General features: G+C 33.5%; 1 protein-coding gene across 2 annotated transcripts in view; it reads left to right on the top strand.

The window, feature by feature from the left end:
* The first annotated feature begins 6,351 nt into the window (after positions 1–6,351).
* Positions 6,352–12,500, top strand: part of LOC137652512 (carbohydrate sulfotransferase 11-like) — an 88,832-nt gene continuing 82,683 nt past the window's right edge. The window contains exon 1 of one of the 2 annotated variants that reach the window (XM_068385959.1): positions 6,352–6,390. The gene's annotated coding sequence lies outside the window, so the exon portion shown is untranslated. Of the gene's footprint in view, positions 6,391–6,443; positions 6,569–12,500 lie in introns of those variants that run through there. The other variant, XM_068385960.1, reaches the window with a different exon arrangement.

Consider the following 12,500-nt stretch of genomic DNA (forward strand, 5'->3'; position numbering starts at 1 on the left):
GCATGTTACCGCACACATAGTCCCTAGATGTTATTCTATTGCCACAATCTAAGAAAATTAATCTAGTTTATAATGAAGCTAAAAACAGTGGCGTTTAACATGAGGAAAGCTTGCAACATGGTAGAAAGCTTGTTGCCACCCGCATCTCTCTACCTGCCTCTCCCCAGTATGAACCGGTCTTCGGACAGCTTCTATTTCCTTACTCGGTGTTCAGACAGCTTCTATTTTCTTACTCTGTGTTTAGACAGCTTCTATTTCCTTACTCTGTGTTCAGACAGCTTCTATTTCCTTAATCAGTGTTCAGACAGCTTCTATTTCCTTACTCTGTGTTCAGACAGCTTCTATTTCCTTACTCTGTGTTCAGACAGCTTCTATTTCCTTACTCTGTGTTCAGACAGCTTCTATTTCCTTACTCTGTGTTCAGACAGCTTCTATTTCCTTACTCTGTGTTCAGACAGCTTCTATTTCCTTACTCTGTGTTTAGACAGCTTCTATTTCCTTACTCTGTGTTTAGACAGCTTCTATTTCCTTAATCAGTGTTCAGACAGCTTCTATTTCCTTACTCTGTGTTCAGACAGCTTCTATTTCCTTACTCGGTGTTCAGACAGCTTCTATTTCCTTACTCTGTGTTCAGACAGCTTCTATTTCCTTACTCAGTGTTCAGACAGCTTCTATTTCCTTACTCTGTGTTCAGACAGCTTCCATTTCCTTACTCTGTGTTCAGACAGCTTCTATTTTCTTACTCGGTGTTCAGGCAGCTTCTATTTTCTTACTCGGTGTTTAGACAGCTTCTAATTTCTTACTCGGTGTTCAGACAGCTTCTATTTCCTTACTCTGTGTTTAGACAGCTTCTATTTTCTTACTCGGTGTTCAGACAGCTTCTATTTCCTTACTAGGTGTTCAGACAGCTTCTATTTTCTTACTCGGTCTTCAGAAAGCTTCTATTTTCTTACTCGGTGTTCAGACAGCTTCTATTTCCTTACTCGGTGTTCAGACAGCTTCTATTTTCTTACTCGGTCTTCAGAAAGCTTCTATTTTCTTACTCGGTGTTCAGACAGCTTCTATTTCCTTACTTGGTGTTCAGACAGCTTCTATTTTCTTACTCGGTGTTCAGACAGCTTCTATTTTCTTACTTGGTGTTCAGACAGCTTCTATTTTCTTACTCGGTGTTCAGACAGCTTCTATTTCCGTACTCTGTGTTTAGACAGCTTCTATGTTCTAAACTTAAGCGGGTTTTAAACCGTCGAACCCAGTTGTCAAACCTGCTTATCAAACGGTTCGAAGAGGTGGGAGTTAGCCACAATTGCATAAGGTTTGTGGGCAATGAAGCCCCGCCCACAAAAGTCAGGCTAAAATAGACTTTCTTCGAACCGTTTTACAAGCGTGTTCGAACATTACTTCAAACACTTGTGTGTCAAACCACGTCTTTTAGACATAAATCTGCTCTATACAACTGGAATTTCTATCTTTTCGTCTCTCCTCTGGCTGCAGTAGAGCCCAAATATGAATAGCCTTTTTCTGCAACTCATGTCTAACACACCGGTGCATATTTTCATTAGATTTCGTACTGTTTCTCTCAGTTTCATTCATGAGCTCTTAAGACACCAGTTCTGTAATTAACTCTATTATAAGGTTTCATTCAAGGTTTTTAACTATTCCTGCCACTCATCTTAGACCATAAATAATCCCGATGTGTTGGTATGCCCTATTAAGCTAGAAAAAATATATTATTTGATACCAGTTCTTAACTAACTCTAAGTTTATAAGGTTTCATTCAAGATTTTCAACTATTCCTGCCACTCATCTTAGACCATAAATAATCCCGATGTGTTGGTATGCCCTATTAATCTAGGAAAATATATAATTAGGTCGTTTAGACCCATTATTTTTGCTGACCTGCAAGACAATGTTGACAGATCATTAAGATTCTATCTGTTGGCCACTCCATGTGCATTAGAACCTTTTTGTTTTCTTGTCTTGTTTGAACTATTATTTTATTTAAATTGGAGGTAATAGATTGGCCAGGGCACTAGCCATCCGTTGAGATACTTACGCTAGAGAGTTGTGGGGTCTTTTGACTGGCCAGACTATATTACATTGGATCATTCTCTCTGGTTACGGTTTACTTTCCCTTTGCCTACACATACATCGAATAGTCTGGCCTATTCTTTACATATTCTCCTCTGTCCTCATACACCTGACAACACTGAGATTAGCAAATAATTCTTCTTCACCCAAGAGGTTAACTACTCCAATGTAATTGTTCAGTGGCTACTTTCCTCTTGGTGAGGGTAGAAAAGACTCTTTAACTATGGTAAGCAGCTCTTCTAGGAGAAGGACACTCCAAAATCAAACCATTGTTCTCTAGTCTTGGACATTTTGCTTGACCTATGACCTTGATCTTTCAAAATTTAATTATTTCCAGCTTTTTACATAGCAGTTAAATCCCTGCAAGTTTCATTACTCAACGTTTTTAATTGTGGCCAGGAAGCTGTTCGCAAACAAACAAACACACACAAACACACACTGCACACACACAAATGCACAAACACACACAATACAAACACACAAACAAGGGTTATGATATAAGGTACAACCAATTTTGTAGGGGGTTGATAATATAATAATAATAATAATAATAATAATAATAGGCCTATATCTATTAGTAATAGTAGGCCTACCAATTACCTCCTCTACGCTTACCAAATTACGCAATAATAATAATAATGATAATAATAATAATAATAGGCCTATTTCTATTAGCGAAAGTAGGCCTACCGGTGACCTCAAATTACGCAATGATGATTATAATAGTAGGCCTATTTTCATTAACAAAAGTAGGCCTACGAGTATCCTCTGCGCTAACCAAATTAAGAAATAATAATAATAATGATAATAGGCCTATTTTCATTAGGGAATGCAGGCCTACCAATGACCTCAAATTGCGCAATGATAATCATAATAGGCCTATTTTCATTATTAAAAGTAGGCCTACGAGTATCCTCCTCTACGCCTCAATTACGAATTAATAATAATAATAATAATAATAGGCCTATTTTCATTAGGGAAATTAGGCCTACCAGTGACTTCCTTAAATTACCTAATAATGATAATAATAGGCCTATTTTCATTATCAAAAGGAGTCTTACGAGTATCCTCCTCTACGCCGACCAAATTACGAAATAATAATAATAATAATAATAATGATAATAATAATAATAATAATAATAGGCATATTTTCATTAGGGAAATTAGGCCTACCAGTGACTTCCTCAAATTACCTAATAATAATAATAGGCCTATTTTCATTACCAAAATTGGCCTACGTCTACCAAATTACGAAATAATAATAATAATAATAATAATAATTATTATTATTATAATAATTTTAGGCCTATTTCTATTAGTGAAAGTAGGCCTACCAATGACCTCAAATGACGCAATGATAATGATAATATAAAAATAATAGGCATAGTTCCATTATCAATAGTAGGCCTACGAGTATCCTCTACGCTTACCAAATTGCGAAATAATAATAATAATAATAGGCCTATTTTCATGAGTAACCTCTGATTAGGTTAAATATTCTTCACCCAACATAAGACTGCAAAAAGAAAAAGAAAAAAAAAACCGTTGAAAATAATAATTAAACAAATAAGGAAGAGATTGCGACCGCCATGAATTAATATTAGTGTTTCATTGTACTTTTATGGTTTTACGGTCTAATGGTCGATTTGTAGGTGTTGCGCTTCGCTGACTTCATGTGTTTTTCGAAGTGGTTCGTCGCTATGTGTTGAATTTGCTCCCGAATTCATCAATCTGAATTCTCGGTTTTGTAACTGGCTCTTTTGTGAGAGAGAGAGAGAGAGAGAGAGAGAGAGAGAGAGAGAGAGAGAGAGAGAGAGAGAGAGAGAGAGAGAGAATGAAGAGGATTTATTATTATTATTATTATTATTATTATTATTATTATTATTAATATTTAAGTCATTCATATATTGTTCAGGTTCTATACATATTTTCTGTATTTAGAAGTATCACAATTTACAACAGTTCAGTATTATATATTCTAAATTTTATTTAATTTGTAAAATTGCAAAAATATCAGTTGCAACAGAATGCTTTATGGTTGTGGTGGCCGATGTGGTAACGTCCCTGACTGGTGAACACCAGACTGGGGTTCGAGTCCCGCTCAAACTCGTTACTTCCTTCTGTCGCTTCAACCTCACCATCCTTCTGAGCTAAGGATGGGGGGTTTTGGGGAGCCTATAGGTCTATCTGCTGAGTCATCAGCAGCCATTGCTTGGCCCTCCTTGGTCATACCTTGGGTTGAGGAGGGTCTTGGGCGCTGATCATATGTGTATATGGTCAGTCTCGAGGGCATTGAGTCCCTCTCAAATTCGTTAGCCCCTTTGGTCGCTGTAATCTCACCATCCTGTGAGCTAAGGATGGCGGCTTTGGGGGAGCCTATAGGTCTATCTGCTAAGTCATCAGCAGCCATTGCCTGGCCTTCCTTTGTCTTAGCTTGGGCGCTGATCATATGTATATATAGTCAATCTCTAGGTCATTGTCCTGCTCGATAGGGCAATGTCACTGTCCCTTGCCTCTGCCATTCATGAGCGGCCTTTAAACCTTTGAACGTGTATAAAATATTTCATTAAATACACCGTAAGAGTTATTGAAAGCGTTCAAACCTTCCCTGATAAATTATTTTTAGCACGGAACTATTTTTATGGCTTTTTTATGTTCCAAGGCATATTTGTCAAAGGCAGAATAGACATTAGTATGCGTAGACAACGTGCATGACCTAAATGCATTTTATGTCTTTTTAGGAGGTAATTTGAAGATAGTGGTATGCAGAGATACTTAATTTTTACAATTTGCTTTTAATGTGGAAGTTATGTTAAGTGTACAGCTTGAGGGTAAACTCGTGCACACTGTTCTATCTTATTTCTCTTCCCTTTTTTATAAGTTTTTATAGTTTATATATGAAAGATTTATTCCAATGTTGTTACTGTTCTTAAACTATTTTGATTGTTCATTCTCTTGTAGTTTATTTCCTTATTACTTTTCCTCATTGGGCTATTTTCCCTGTTGGAGCACTTATGGTTATAGCATCTTGCTTTTCCAACTAGGGTTGTAACTTAGCATGTAATAATAATAATGATGATAATAATAATAACTTGGGAGGAAAAATTCAGGAAGTGCTTTACTATTATTAATAGCTAACCTACAACCCTAGTTGGAAAAGCTCCAACAGTGAAAAATAGCCTAGTGAGGAAAGTAAATAAGGAAATAAATATTCTGAAAGAGAAATAATGAACAATTAAAATTGAATATTTTAAGAAAAGTAGCATTAAAATAGATTTTTATACATAAACTATTAAAAGATATATATGTCAGCCTATTCAACATAAAAATATTCGTTGCAAGTTTGAACTTTTGAAGTAATCACTATTATTATGTAATATAACGTACTTATAAAGCCCGCGAGTCCAATCTCGTATTTAAATTTAAATCATTCACATAAGAGCAATTAAACATTGAATTTATAATCACATTTATATAAGGAAATGCGAACATCATGGCAAATGATGTAGGCCTAATTACTAAAGTATGTCTGGCGGTATGTGGCAACTTGCATCGGCTTACCTCGTCCCCAACCAGGGTTGCCAGTTTGACCTTTTTTCAGGCCCAAAAAAAAACTCAAATTTGGCCTTTTTTAAAAATCATGAAATTAAGGTGGGCCTTAAATACTATATATTTGGCCTTTTCTACTAATGGGTTGGCCTTTTAAAGCTGCTCTTGATTATAAGTTGGCCTTTTCTCATTTAGATAACCTGGCAACCCTGTCGCCAACTAGGAATTTATCCCTAGATTTTAAATATTTGGGTACGGAACTGTGGAACTGTTTCTGTTATGTTTTTAATGATTATATTACGTAATAAATAACAATCTAATATTGATATATCCTCCTAAAGTTTCTGTTATATTTCTGATGGTTATATTACGTAATATATAACAAAATAATATTGATATTTCCGCCTGATTGAGATCAAGATGTTGAAACTAGGGATTTTCTTGACTACAACCTAGGGATATTTCGATGTGTCTAGGGAATATCTGGTAACGCGTGGGAGACTTGCGATTCGAGTTAAAACTGTGGAACTGTTTCTATTATGTTTCTGATGAATATATTACGTAATAAACAACAAAATGATATTGATATATCCTCCTAATTGGTATCTAAACGTTTAAACCAGGGATTTTAGTCACTCCAATCTAGGGATATTTCGGTATCTGTCTAGGGAATATCTGGTTATGTGTGGGAGACTTATGAAGTCAACGGTCAGTCACACTTCAGCCGTTGTCGACGCAACATCTGTGCATTTAGTGAGGCAACCATCATGTCGTGACGTTTAATTTCTTCGCGTTTTATATGTGTTATAGACTTATTGTGCGCGTTTTAATAGAACAATGACTAGATTTATTTGAAGGAATCTTTATTGATATAACGAGTGACGTTGTGACATATTGTCTCGCCACTGAACTTTTCTATGATTAAGAAAACGTGAGTTGGAAGAAAACAACTGAAATTGTTCGCTTCTGTTGGACATAATTATTTGACCGGGTGACCTACTGATATTTTTTGTATATTAGCCTCTTAAATACGGATTAAAATACACAAATTGTTATTAGTATTATTATTATTATTTTATTTGATTGGGTAACCCACTGATATTTTATTTTTATTTTAGCCTTTTAAATAAGGATTCAAATACACAAATTATTATTATTATTATTATTATTATTATTATTATTATTATTATTATTGTTGATATAGTAACCTATTTTAAAATGTTACTCAATGTTGTTGTTGTTTTTTTTAACTTAGTTAATATTTTATTTTAGCCTCTTAAATATGGATTTAAAATACACAAATTATTATTATTATTATTATTATTATTATTATTGTTGTTGTTGTTAATATAGTAACCTATTTTAAAATGTTACTCAATGTTAATTGTTTTTTTTTTAACTTAGTTTCTTGCTAGCGTTTTTAGGCATTTTGATGTTTATCCAATCACTACCTGCCAATTATTATTATTATTATTATTATTATTATTATTATTATTATTATTATTATCATCCAAGCTACAACCCTAGTTGGAAAAGCAAGATGCTATAAGCCCAAGGGCCCCAATACGGAAAAATAGCCAATCACAAATATATCTTTATCTTCCGTAAATTATTACAATACCGTATCATTACCTAGCCTATTATATATAATCAAATAGACACGTTATTTAATCAAATGTAATTAACAGCATTTCTGCATATTCACACCAGATGGTTATGGTAAGGCCACGCCCATTAGCACCTCCCTTTTAGCCTTTTAATATGCCTATACTTCTTGTTACCGTTTATCAAACCGTTGTTCTCTAGTCTTGTGTAGTGCCATAGCCTCTGTTCATGGTCTTCCACTGTCTATGGTTAGAGTTCTCTTGCTTGAGGGTACACTCGGGGACAATATTCTATCTAATTTCTCTTCCTCTTGTTGAAGTTTTTTATAGTTTATATAGGAAATATTTATTTAGTTGGTGTTACTGTTCTTAAAATATTCTATTTTTTTCTTGTTTCCTTTCCTCACTGGGCTATTTTCCCTGTTGGAGCCACTGGGCTTATATCATCCTCCTTTTCAAATTAGGGTTGTAGTTTAGCAAATAATAATAATAATAATGATAATAATTTTGTCTTTAGTTCCGACCAAAATACTTTTCTAATATAGCCTTAGTTTACAATGCTAAACTGTATAGGCCTAGACTCAGATATCGTGTATATATATATATATATATATATATATATATATATATATATATATATATATATATATATATATATATATATATATATATATATATATGTGTGTGTGTGTGTGTGTATATATGTGTGTATATATATATGTATATATATGTATATATATATCCTCTAAATAGAACTGTTATGCATTTACATTATGGCCAAAAAGATCTAAGCCCTTGTTTTATTATTAAATGCAATATATGCCTAGACTCACTGACATTAAATGAATATATATATATATATATATATATATATATATATATATATATATATATATATATATATATATATATATATCCTCCAATATAGAATTAATCTTTTGCATTTAGATTATGGCAAAAATATCTAGACAACATTTTTTTTTCAAAAAATTCATTAGAAAAAAAAAAGATAGCAATATATTTATGGTATTAGTGTGGCTCGTCCTACACGTTGCTTGGTATTTATGACTAAAAGATAGTCCTTGGTGTATAGGTGGGGGGGGGGCAGTCTAGCCATTATCGCTTATGTTGCCGGTTCAATGATCGCTTACGTAACCTCATTGCTCCTAGATTATTTCTATAGGAGCATTGAAGTCTCCTAGCAAGAAGACAAAAATGGCGTTTTGACCATGCTAAGAATCATTTTGTATCGCTCCTCTATTGGGAACGGCCCAGTTTATCAATGTCCTGGGCGGGAGTTCGAGACCCGCTCAAGGTTGATAGTTTCTTGTAGTGTCTGCAACTTCAGCTGGGCTCCACAAGGCACTAGAAGAGTTGGAAGGCCTAGACCTACATGGCTCAGGACTATGAAGCGTTAAGTGGGAGATGATGAATATTGAAGTATTGAATTAAAAGCTCAAGATAGAGACGACTGGCGAAATCTAACCGAGGCCCTTTGTGTTAATAGGCGTAGGAGGAGATGATGATAATGATAAACTTAGTTAAATTAAAAGTTTTTAAATTGAATTGCAACATTAAGCAAAGCTTGGCTTGTTTGCAAAGTATAAACGGACTATGTTATTTGCTTAGTAATTTCAGTTTATTTGTAATACGTGCGCTAGATGTTCAAACAAAATACCACATCATAAGGGCCGAGAAATAGTGAATAATTCTCTCTCTCTCTCTCTCTCTCTCTCTCTCTCTCTGCATGTACCACTTTTGCAAGCATTATCATTATCATTGTATCCCTCAGTCAATCACGCACACTTTCGGCAAAGTAACTCTCTCTCTCTCTCTCTCTCTCTCTCTCTCTCTCTCTCTCTCTCTCTCTCTCTCTCTCTCTCTCTCTCTGCATGTACCACTTGCAAGCATTATCCTTATCTCCCTCAATCAATCACGCACACTTTCGGCAAAGTAACTCTCTCTCTCTCTCTCTCTCCACGGTCGGTGCAAGTTAAGATTAGCAGTCTTTCTTCTGGTCTGGCAAGCACCTGCTTGCAAGTATAGTCACAAACCTGCCTGAATGTGCTGTATCATTCTTGCAGGTGCTTGGAAACCCCAAGATCTGCTTGCGCAAGTCCGCTCTCATTTTTTTTTTAATATCAAGTGACCGCTCTCATTTTCTGCCCTTATTCAGTTCTATTTCTACATGTTAAAATATCCTCTACTTTAGTTTTATTTCAAAACCATATTTCTCTTTTCCTGTTTCATTTTTCTGTCCATGGCTCTTTGAGTTGCTGTGGCCTGATTGGTAACGTCTCTGCCTGGTGTTTGCCAGTCGGGGGTTCGAGTCCCGCTCAGACTCGTTAGTGCCATTAGTGTCTGTAACTTTACCATCCTTGTGAGCTAAGTTTTGGGGGTTTGGGGGAGCCTATAGGTCTCTCTGCTGAGTCATCAGCAGCCACTGCCTGGCCCTCCTCGTCCTAGCTTGGGTGGAGAGGAGGCTTGGGCGCTGATCATATAATATATGGTCAGTCTCTAGGGTATTGTCCTGATTGCTAGGGCAATGTCACTGTCCCTTGCCTCTGCTATTCATGAGCGACCTTTAAACCTTTAAACTAGCTTCATATTCTAAGGCTTTAGTAAGGGTCCAAGTTTCTGAAGCTTAAGTTAATACTGGTTAAATTCTGATTAAATACTTTTCTATTTAGAGAGTGCGGCAGTTTAAATTTCATAATACTTTTCTATTTAGAGAAAGCGGCACTTTACAGTTCATAATACTTTTCTATTTAGAGAAAGCGGCACTTTACTATACATAATCTAATTTTGTTTACCAAATGCTCTCCATTCGATGCTTATTCTTGTTTTAATTTCGGTCTTGTGTCATGGGTAAACACTGTCTTCCTAAGTATGTATATTCATTAACAGTCTCTAGAGATTCGTCCATAACTCTTATTGCTGTGTCTCTGCATTTTCAATGAACATTATCTTAGTTTAATTATATTCATTTTCATTCCTATATTTCAGCCTTCTTTATTCAGATCTTCTATCATCTTTTGCAATTCCTATCATGATTCCTCTCATAAAGGGAGAGAGAGAGAGAGAGAGAGAGAGAGAGAGAGAGAGAGAGAGAGAGAGAGAGAGAGAGAGAGAGAGAGAGAAAATTATAAATAACAATGGAAAGTAAAACATGAAGATTAGGAGAAATTTTGTCAGTATGATAAGTAATTAGTCAATAATTTGGAAATAGATTACAATTGAATTTTCGTCTAATTATTTCTTTGTCTATCAAAATGCAGTATTTATTTTAATGTTGTTACTGTTCTTAAAATATTACATTTTAATAGTTCATTACTTCTCATATAATATATATATATATATATATATATATATATATATATATATATATATATATATATATATATATATATATATATATATATATATATATATATTTCCTTTCCTCACATGGCTATTTTTCCCTGCTGGAGCCCTTGGGCTTATAACATCCTGCTTTTCCAACTAGGGTTGTAGCTTGGCTAGTAATAATACTAATGAGAATAATGATGATAAATAATTTTTATTGTTCAGTGCTTCTTTTATGGTTTATTTATTTCGTTAATTTCTTTCCTCACTGGGCTATTTTTCCCTATGGAGCCCTTTGCCTTATAGCATCCTGCTTTTCCAACTAAGGTTGTATCTTAGCTAATAATAATAATGATAATAATAAAGGTAATAACTGCAATTAGAAGGGTACTCAGTAGAGGGCATACCTCCGCCACGGCAGCTTATTTCTTGTAACCAGATAGCCTTAGAGTTAATTCGGTTTACCTTTTGCTCGACCTTGACCTTTGACCTAGGACTTTCAAAATTGAATCACTTCCACGTCCCAAGAAAACAATTAATCCTTGAGAGTCTATGAGTAAAAGTGTGGCCAGAAAGTTGTTCACAGACAAACGAACAAACAGGGGGTGAAAACATAACCTCCTCCAAACTTTGTTGGCGGAGGTAAAAATGTATTAGCTCGAGAGTTATAGTACTTTTCTAGTAATATAAAAATATAATTTTTTCCTTGTCTTGTGATAGAATAATAATAATAATATGTTTCCTCAAGTTTTAGTAATTTTCCTGTAATCTGAAAATATGGTTTTACGTTATCTTGGGAAAGAATAATAATAATAATAATAATAATAATAATATATTAGCTTAAGTTTTAGTAATTTTCCATTAATCTAGAAATATATTTTTTCATTGTCTTGTGAAAGAATAATAATAATAATAATAATAATAATAATAATAATAATAATAATAATAATAATAATAATATATTAGCTTAAGTTCTAGTAATTTTCCAGCAATCTAAAAAGATTATTTTTTCGTTGTCTTGTGATAGAATAATGGTGATAATGATAATAATAATAATAATGATAATAGAAATATTGATTATAATAATAATAATAATTTATATTTGCTCAAGTTCTAGCAATTTTCCATCAATCTAAAAAGATAACTTTTCCTTATCTTGTGAAAGATAAAAATTATTCACCATGATATTCTTTCTCCATCATTATATGCTAATGGAAAGCTGGAAGAGTTCGTTGCGATACAGATTGGATCAAGATATTATTATCTTCCTCTGGAAAGCAGGTTGCCAATTCGTCCTTTTTTAGACCAGAAAAACTTATAATTTGGCCTATTCAAAAAATGGGTTGGCCTCTAGTAATATGAAAAAAAGGCGGCCTTTAAATATATATTTGGCCTTTTTCTACTAATGTTTTGGCCTTTTAAAGCTTTTTTGATTAGAAATTGCCTTTTCTCTTTTAGAAAAATGGCAACCCTGCTGGAAAAATCTTGTTACTAATTCTGCTAGCGGTTTTTGGGGCATATTATCATAAGGTATTTTTCCTCCTGCAGGGTCGTTGAACTTTGGTTTTTATCTTTCTGTTGTCCGTGCTTGGGACTGACTTGAGAATGAATTTTCATTGTCGTTATTTATTATTATTATTATTATTATTATTATTATTATTATTATTATTATTATTTATTATTTATATAACTATTATTATTATCATTATTATTATTGTCATTATTATTACTATTATTATTATTGATATTATTTCTCTCATTATCATTATTCCTATTATTATTATTATTATTATTAATTACCTCGATATTATTATTATTATTATTATTTATATTATTATAATTATTATCATTATTATTATTTTTATTGTAATTATTATTATTATTATTATTTTGCTTTTTGTTATTATTATTATT

Source organism: Palaemon carinicauda, chromosome 13, assembly GCF_036898095.1.
Source record: "Palaemon carinicauda isolate YSFRI2023 chromosome 13, ASM3689809v2, whole genome shotgun sequence".
NCBI classification, from domain to species: Eukaryota; Metazoa; Arthropoda; class Malacostraca; order Decapoda; family Palaemonidae; genus Palaemon; species Palaemon carinicauda.